The sequence below is a fragment of the Cornus florida genome, unplaced genomic scaffold, assembly GCF_030987335.1.
Source record: "Cornus florida cultivar Cherokee Brave unplaced genomic scaffold, ASM3098733v1 CherokeeBrave_3.0.0_Hap2_Chr01, whole genome shotgun sequence".
Lineage (NCBI taxonomy): Eukaryota > Viridiplantae > Streptophyta > Magnoliopsida > Cornales > Cornaceae > Cornus > Cornus florida.
Window position 1 is genome coordinate 66,391,425 of NW_026775571.1, and position 9,916 is coordinate 66,401,340.

Sequence of the window (9,916 nt, forward strand, 5' to 3'; positions counted from 1 at the left end):
ACTGTAAATCACTTGCTTATTATTTATATGTTGTAATTTACATGAATATGGAGGATTGTATGCACCGGTATGGGACGGTGACATACTAGGTATGGTTTAGCTCAAAACGCTAATTCCTACCTTATGGATTCTAATTGGTGAACAGTTTTACCTGTTCAATCAATTATATGGATTTTGTGGATTGTATGCACCGGTATGGCACGGTGGCATACTAGGGACAGACTGATTCAAAATACTCAGTCCTTCCTATTTTGGATTAAGGGTACGAATTATAAAAACATAATTCTCCTTATATTTAAGTCTGTGCAGTTGAATAAGCTGAACGACTTATTGGATATCTTATTTAAGTCTGTGTAGTTGAATAAGCTGAACGACTTATTAGATCTCTTATATAAGTCTGTGTGGTTGAATAAGCTAAACGATTTATTGGATTTCCTATGCATGAATATGAATGGATTTTAAATATATTTTTTATGGTACCATGAGATGAGCTTGAATCTCAAAATTGTTGGTTAAAGTGCGTATATGCAGTAGGATGAATAGCTAACTATGTTGGTTGAGGTATACCCTGTTAGGCTTAGGTAGTCATGCCCACTCAGGTGCATATTACATGTTGCCTTATATTCAGGTTGAAACCCTCAACATAGTTAATGAGAGTCCTGTAGTGTGGATATATATATTTATCTATTACGGACTGTATAGATATTGTTGAGATATCTAGGGTGTATCTGCGTATCGGGTCACTGTTTTGATTACAGTTAGAGAAGAATTTACATGTGGGCCTAACCCACTTTTATTTTTACAGGTGTTCGTTATTTCCAGTTTTAGAGGTGGACGTGCTGAGCAGATACAGTCATTCATTCTACTGATGACTAGGATTTTATTTCATGTATTAGACTTGGGTTTAAATTTCAGTTGGGATTTTAGGGGTCCACTAAATGGATTCCCGAGTTGTATAATTTGGAGAACGATTTGTATTCGTGGAGGATCAGTTGTAACAGAATATTTTTATTTATCAATGGAAATAATTATTATGAGGTTTCTATTATTGGATTGTTATTTTAGTTTTCATTTCAACAAATTTTATTTATCTCTTTTGGTTTTAATTGCATTATGTGTTCGATTATTGCTAATTGGTTTGATATCCTCGGGTAATCGGGCGTGGGCCTGGCTAACCCGCATCCGAAAATCCGGGGGTATCATACTAACCTTTCTTGGTCTTTTGCTTAAGATCAAGTGTAGTACTACTTTTCTCGACCTTTGTGCAAAGAGTTTTAGTATTTATTTATTAATTGATATAAATTCTATAAAACTCAAAATTACCTAATAAAATTCAAATTAATTCAAATTAACAAAATATAAAAGAGTTTAATTCACAATAAAGAGCTCTCATTAATTATTATATCCCACGATATAAATTCTATATCTATATCTATACTATTACTAAATGTGCAAAGTGTTTCAGTATTTCAGTATTTATTTATTAATTAACATAAATTCTATAAAACTCAAAATTATCTAATAAAATTAAAATTAATTCAAATTAACAAAATATATAAAAAAAAAAAGTTTAATTCAAATTACAAAGTCCCATATTAGTTTTAAGTAAAAAGGATTACATGAAAGCCTCTTATAAAACTATAGAGTTAAAGGAATAATAATCACACCTTCTCAACATTTTGGCTAAGATCAAGTGTAGTACTAAATTTTTTTGGGTTAGCCTTTTGGCTAACCTTTCTTGGTCTTTTGGCTAAGATCAAGTGTAGTATTATTTTCTCGGCCTTTGTGCAAAGGGTTTCGGTATTTATTTATTAATTGATATAAATTCTATAAAACTCAAAATTACCTAATAAAATTCAAATTAATTTAAACTAACAAAATATAAAAGAGTTTAATTCACAATAAAGAGCTCTCATTAATTATTATATCCCACAATATAAATTCTATAAAACTCAAAATTACCTAATAAAATTAAAATTAATTCAAATTAATAGAATAAGTATTTATTTATTAATTGATATAAATTCTATAAAACTAAAAATTAACTAATAAAATTAAAATTAATTCAAATTATCAAGATATAAAAATAGTTTAATTCAAATTACAAAGTCCCACATTGGTTTTAAGTAAAAAATATTACATGAAAGCCTCTTATAAAAGTTTCCGTGTTTCTGTATTTCAGTATTTCAGTATTTATTTATTAATTAATATAAATTCTATAAAACTCAAAATTACCTAATATAATTAAAATTAATTCAAATTAACAAAATATAAAAAAAGTTTAATTCAAATTACAAAGTCCCACATTGGTTTTAAGTGAAAAGGATTACATAAAAGTCTCTTATAAAACTATAAAACTAAAGAAATAATAATCATACTTTCTCGGCCTTTTGGCTAAGATCAAGTGTAGTACTAAATTTTTTTGAGTCGGCCTTTTGGCTAACCTTTCTTGGTCTTTTGGCTAAGATCAAGTGTAGTACTACTTTCTCGGCCGTTTCGATATTTATTTATTAATTGATATAAATTCTATAAAACTCAAAATTACCTAATAAAATTTAAATTAACAAAATATAAAAGAGTTTAATTCACAATAAAGAGCACTCATTAATTATTTTATCCCACGATATAAATTCTATAAAACTCAAAATTACCTAATAAAATTAAAATTAATTCAAATTAACAAAATATAAAAAGAGTTTAATTCAAATTACAAAGTCCCACATTGCTTTTAAGTAAAAAGGATAACATGAAAGCCTCTTCTAAACTATAGAGCTAAAGAAATAATAATCACACCTTCTAGGTCTTTTGGCTAAGATCAAGTGTAATACTAAATTTTTTTGGGTCGGCCTTTTGGCTAACCTGTCTTGGTCTTTTGGCTAAGATCAAGTGTAGTATTACTTTCTCGGCCTTTGTGCAAAGAGTTTCAGTATTTATTTATTAATTGAATTGATATAAATTCTATAAAACTCAAAATTACCTAATAAAATTTAAATTAATTCAAATTAACAAAATATAAAAGAGTTTAATTTACAAAAAAGAGCTCTCATTAATTATTATATCCCACGATATAAATTATATAAAACTCAAAATTACCTAATAAAATTAAAATTAATTCAAATTAACAAAATAAGTATTTATTTATTAATTGATATAAATTCTATAAAACTCAAAATTACCTAATAAAATTAAAATTAATTAAAATTAACAAAATATTAAAAGAGTTTAATTTAAATTACAAAGTCCCACATTGGTTTTAAGTAAAAAGGATTACATGAAATCCTCTTATAAAACTGTAGAGGTAAATAAATAATAATCATACCTTCTCGGCCTTTTGGCTAAGATCAAGTGCAGTACTAAATTTTTTTGGGTCGGCCTTTTGGCTAACCTTTCTTGGTCTTTTAGCTAAGATCAAGTGTAGTACTGCTTTCTCGTTCTCGGCCTTTGTGCAAAGAGTTTCAGTATTTATTTATTAATTGATATAAATTCTATAAAACTCAAAATTAATATAAAAGAGTTTAATTCACAATAAAGAACTCTCATTAATTATTATATCGCACGATAAAAATTCTATAAAACTCAAAATTACCTAATAAAATTAAAATTAATTCAAATTAACAAAATATAAAAAGAGTTTAATTCAAATTACAAAGTCCCACATTAGTTTTAAGTAAAAAAGATTACATGAAAACATCTTATAAAACTATAGAGCTAAACAAATAATAATCATACCTTCTCAGCCTTTTGGCTAAGATCAAGTGTAGTACTAAATTTTGCAGTATACTACTACTCACACAAAATATAATAAATTCAAATTGTACTATACTACTCACACAAAATATAATAACCGTAATTACCTAAAAAAATTCAATTTAACAAATTATATTATACTACTCTCATTAATTATTATATCCCACGATTGCAGTAGGAAAGGATTCAAAACCTAAACCAAACCCAAATGGACCAAATAATTCTTTCCACACTTGAGAACAAACATATTTAAATTAAGTACCATGTTTGATCTAAACATTTCGGAATAGCTTTAGAGTTACTGTTGAAAATTCAATCTATAATCAATTGTGCTTGACCAAATAGTCCATATATTAAATTATTTATCAATTTTCAAATTCTAATTTAATAAAATCCTTGATGTAAATTGTAATGACCGGTCATTTTCCTTCTTTTCTTTTTTCGGTAATTTCTTTTTTCGTCTTTTTCCCTATTTTGCCATTTTCTCGTTTATTATTTTTCCTTCCATAACCTCACTTTTTGTGCGCGGATTTGATTGCGTCTTTTCGTACATCCATGATATTTAATTTTCATGATATCTAAATTTTTACTCTTGTAGAAAAGCATGTTAAATGTTTATTTTTCTTATAAAGGGCATAGATGCATAACTTCTTGTAATTATTTATGACTTTTGGGGTTTTAGTGTAATTAATTAAAGTAATTATTTTTCGTCTTAGGGACCATTTTGTAATTTAATTTGGAAGATATTTTCAAAAAGGGACCTTTTTGCAAATTCTAAAAAATGTGAAAAGTGTCACTTTCCTATGGTGCCACTTGTTGGTTTTGTGGTGGAACCACTTGGAGACTTAATCTCATGACACATGGAGGGTGGAGATTCACCCATTTCTTTGCCCAGGATAAGAGCACTTGTTGGCATGGATGGTTGACAAGTGTAGGCTCAATGCTAAGTCTTGGAAGTTTACTTAGGATGATGACAAGTGTAGGTCTCACAATTGGTCTTGCATTGTATGTGTGTGTGTGAGGTAGTGCAAGAGCACCTAGTGAGTGGAGAATCCCACCACATTTAGTTAGGGTTTATGTCTTTATTTCATTTCATCACTTTCCTCTCAAGAACCCTAACTTAGCCACCATGGAAGGAAAAACTTGACTCAAGGCTTTAACTTCATTTTTGACCTCTTTCCAGTCACCTTAGACTTATAAGCTTGGAATACTTTATCTTCCTCTCACTCTCCTCTACAAAACCCTAATTTGGTTTTTCATTTTAAGCTTGGTTGCTTTGGATTATAAAGATACAATTCTCTATTGAGGTAGGGGTGGTTGTATGTTTATCCTCTTTGGATTTTATATATATTGGAGCTTAATATATATTGATTACATGCCTTTTAAATTCTTATATTTGTATGTAAATAGAGATTTTATATGCTTGACTTAGGATTTGTGGATTAAAGCATGTATATGAGTATTAAATTGTATAGGTAGGTCATTGTTTAAAGATTTGCCTAATACTTGTGATTTCATTGAGGGTTTATTATGAATATCTTGAAATTGCACTTATGTTGCTAAGAAATGGAGATTTCATTAAAAGTCTAGTATGAAGATCTTGCATATAGCACTTGAAATTACTTGTAGGTAAATTACTATATTGCATGATTAGTGCCTACATTAATATCAAATTCATATGGCATAATGTGTAGTATCATTAGCTTGCCACTTTAGACATGAAACATTTGGGCATGATTTGTGTGGTTTCACCCTACTTGTGCTTGGTAGGTAGTTTCATACATTGAGATTATATAAATGTCATGGACTTATTGATTTTTGGAAGTTTGTAAGGATATGAAATATTGATGGCTAGGGTTTGGCTCTAGTACAGAGGGTAAGAATTATCCTAAGTCATAGTGCGCACTAGGTTGTACCTTGTGGGTCGTAATTACCCGAAATAACTTGTATAGTCTCGTAGCCACATATCCTAGTTTTTCCATATTTGATTTCACATTATATTCCAAGTTATAAATCATAGATTTCTTGTAGCTTGTGATTTGGTAATCTTAGTTTTAATTTGGTTAGTATACTTGTTTATGTATACTTAGATGCTACGTGTTTATCGTTTCAAACATTTGTATAGCTTGAGATGATCCCTTAGAATACCATGGGAACATAGACGTTAGGTGGAATGCACCCTTGTAATGGTCTATGTTTGGTTTGTATTATACTTAAAACTATAGGGTATGTGCATGCACCAAATCCTACGAGTAACTTGATTACTCACCCTAGTGGTTTGGGTTGTTTTACAGGTAAAGAGACTATGTTCTTGGATGTTCATCATCATTAGAGGCTTATAAGCAATTTGAAGCGTATATGTATATTAACATGCAAGTGTTTAGTATTCTATACTTTTGATGTCATATATTTGCATACCATGCATGTATGGTATTTTAGAAGCTAATGTAACTTCTTTGATGTGTAATGATACTTAAGTATTCACTTTGACATTGTAAGCATGTTTACTTTAGCACTTATGTTCATTTACCAACTTTTGCTACAAAAATGTATTTAAACCAACTTTGGAGGTTTGGTATATGAAATTCTTGTAATGGATATGTATAAGGCCATAAGTTGTTGTAATACATTCATTTAATTATTTTAGGGTTGTTGACATACTCACATACTCAAATCTCATTAAAAATCAGTTTTAAACTTTCATTTTTGAACCAATTCATGAGGGGATTTGAAACACGGGTTAAACCTTAAAACATTTGGCATATAGCAGGTCTTAAAGCAGCTTTTCGAGGTGTTTCAGTCGTCCAAAACTCCATTTCGGTCGACGGATGATTTTTGGGAAACTCATTGCACAGTAAAAACTCATTTCCAGTAGGCTTTTTCACTGTTCAGGACCTTTTCGGTCGACCGATGGTCTATTTCGGTCAACCGATGGCTTATTTCGGTCTACCGATGTAACCAACCTTCAAAAACATGATTTTAGAAAAGTTTCTGTAAGTTTCGGTTGACCGAAATAGCTCTCATACCCTAGTCTTCTAGATTTAGTTTTAGCACTGAAGTTCCAACTTCAAATGATCATAACTTCTTCATTTTTAATCCAAATGGGGTGATTCTTGAGCCCAAACTCAATTCTTTTGAGTCAGGTTTCCAATGGTACCAATTCCATTCTCAAATTCCAATCAAAGTGGGAGTTATTCATGTTTTAGTGGGACAGTGTCAGTTTTTGCTTAAACCGAGAAAAGGCATTTTGTGGAATTCTTGTCCAAAGTTCTTACAACCTCTTGGAATGCTGTGAAATGATTAGATTAGATTGTATTCACCTTGTTTGAATTATTTAGAGTCAATTCTCCCCTTTTTAATTATGAATTGACCTTTTTGCCCTTAATTGACGGATTAGCCCGTTTTGACACTCGTTTGCTCATTCGCTTTTCTTGAGTTCTGTGACCTCATGGAATATCACATTGGTGTCTTAGAGATGATTTCTATCTCAAAGGACTACAGTTTTATCATTTGCTTCCACATTTCGAATTTGTTACCGGGTTAACGTATGGGAAACACTATGCATCGGGTTAAAAATTATGGGTCACGACAAGTGGTATCAAAGCTCCAAGGTTCGAAAATCTTAGGACGATGGATTTTGGGTGCATATCATACTTTTGTTGACTTGATTTGATGTGGTTACGTGTTTCTTGATAACATACTTTGATTTAATAACATGTTTACACGCTTATGTGGTAGTATGCTTTGGAGTCTACCTTAAATGTTTTAGTAAGTTGTATATGCTTGTATGCCTTAGCATTTTGTATATGCTTATTGGTGTTGGCATGTTGTATATGCTTGTATATTTTAGCATGACTGTATATTGCATACATTTCTTATTTCTATTGTATAATACTTGTTTCATGCATTCATGGCATGAGTCGCATTAGGTCTTAATGACTTGCATTGTTGTTGGCCTTGTCCCTTATGTGTGTAGCACCATGGTTTTGACTCGCAAAGAGTCTTCTCGTTACGTCAAAGTGGGTGAGCAGGCAAAGGAGAAGGTTACAGACACCGGGTGATCGGTTGGTCAATCATACATCAACCTTCGCAATAGCACGAATCATTGTAAAATAGGGCTATTGGTCGGTTAAGTCGAACCACTGGGACTGCGCTAATCTATGGCAACCTAAGTGTCTAGAGTCATTTTAGAGTGATAAGGGGTGTTCATAGAGGGTTTGTTTTGTTTGTCACTAAACTACAAATTCAGAATGCATAAAACAATAAATTGAAGGAGATTAAAAGAGAAGATTTAGAGAAGGAAGTCTAGGGAAGTGAATCCACTCCAAACCTCTACACAAGCTAATTATATGATTGATTTGGGGAATTAATGTAGAAATGACCTTGATATATAATAATACATGACTACTATAATATCTTCAAGAAATTTAATTAATTAAATAGTAAGAACAACCTATCAAAGCTTCACATGGTTGAGTTACCTAAACTAAGATGCAACCCTAGACATGCTCACTAAGCTAGAGATTGTCAAACAATTAATCAATTGGTGGAAGCACATGATATCAAGTCACAAGATTAACTCATCTAAAGAAATTCTTAAGCTATGGATTAACAAACTACTCAAAACCATGCCATTAAAACCGTTCCATAATCTTAGTTCCATTGTCACTATGAAACTATAAGCCATACAACTATGAGATTAAATAATCTAAGACAAGAGCATGTAAATCAACATAGTCATTCAAACATTCAAAATCTTACAATTTGTAACATACTCTAGACCATGGAACTAGCCAAATATACATTTCATTCCCCAAAATAAATCAAAAACTAAACATGCTTACAAGGTAGAGCTTCATCACCTCCCTAGATGGAGGTTTAGTTACCCATTGATGCACTAGAGGAAGGAGGAAGCAAAGCCTTGACCTCCATTTTCGAGCTCCCCTCTTCGAGCTCTAAGAACACACCTTTCTTGCTCTCTCCTCTCTCCTCTATCTTGTAAAAATGAAGCTTAATGTATTATGTGGCTTCCCTCTCTTCTCTTCTAGAGATAAGGCTCTAGAAACCCCCACCAACCAACATCTCCAACCAACCATTAAAGAGGGAAATTAGAATTGAGGAACCCAAGATGCAAGTGGCTGAAAATAGGCCATTTCCGGATGCAATTCTGCCCTAATTTCGAGCACTCGAAATAAGGGCTCGAGCACTCGAAATTGGAGCAGAATGCTCCATTCTTGCCTTGCTTCGCCCAAACCTACTTTGGTTAAATAGCCATAACTTTGCGCTCCGAACTTTGAATGATGAACCGTTTGAACATTTGGAAAGCTAATTCAGAGCTTTAAATACCTCATGTTTTGGTAGAGATCCAATTCTCAAGGATGGTTGGTCGAAAATGAAGATCAAGGCAGAATTTCATTGCTGCTAGGTAGTTCTGCGCACCTCTGGTAACAAGGCCATAACTCTCTGCTCCGAGCTCCGAACGATGAACCGTTTGAAGATTTAGAAAGCTAATTCGGAGCTCTAAATCTTTCATGTTATGATGGAAGTCCAGTTCTCGAGCTTTCTGGGTCAAAATGGCGAGCAAAGTCCTGACTCTACTGCTGATCTCGTGAAGCAATCTGCCCTAATTTCGAGCACTCGAAATAAGGCCTCGAGCACTCGAAAATTGGCCAGAATGCCCTATGCTTGGTTTGCTCCGCCCGGACCTACTTTGGTAAAACGGCCATAACTTTGCGCTCTAAACTCCAAATGATAAATAGTTTGAAGATTTGGAAATCTAATTCAGAGCTCTAAAAACTTCATGTTTTGGTGGAGATCCAATTCTCAAGGATGGTTGGTTGAAAATGAAGATTAAGGCAGAATTTCATTGCTGCCAGGCAGTTCTGCGTACCTCTGGTAACAAGGCCATAACTCTCTGCTCCGAGCTCCAAATGATGAACTGCTTGAAGATTTGGAAAGCTGATTCAGAGCTCTAAATATGCCATTTTATAATGGAAGTCCATTTCTCAAGTTTACAAGGTCAAAATGGCGAGCAAAGTCCTGACTCCACTGTTGCCAGAAATTCAGAATTGTGCCTTTTGATGGCCAAGACTCCACAAAGCCTTGATTTTGCTCCTTTTTTGGCAAATGGACCTGAAAATATATAAAAAAAACACACAAATGAAGATAA

The 9,916-nt window shown here is 32.2% G+C and overlaps 1 pseudogene; it reads left to right on the top strand.

The window, feature by feature from the left end:
• Nucleotides 1-2,374: 2,374 nt before the first annotated feature.
• Nucleotides 2,375-2,539, top strand: LOC132282442 (U2 spliceosomal RNA; annotated as a pseudogene).
• Nucleotides 2,540-9,916: the final 7,377 nt, after the last annotated feature.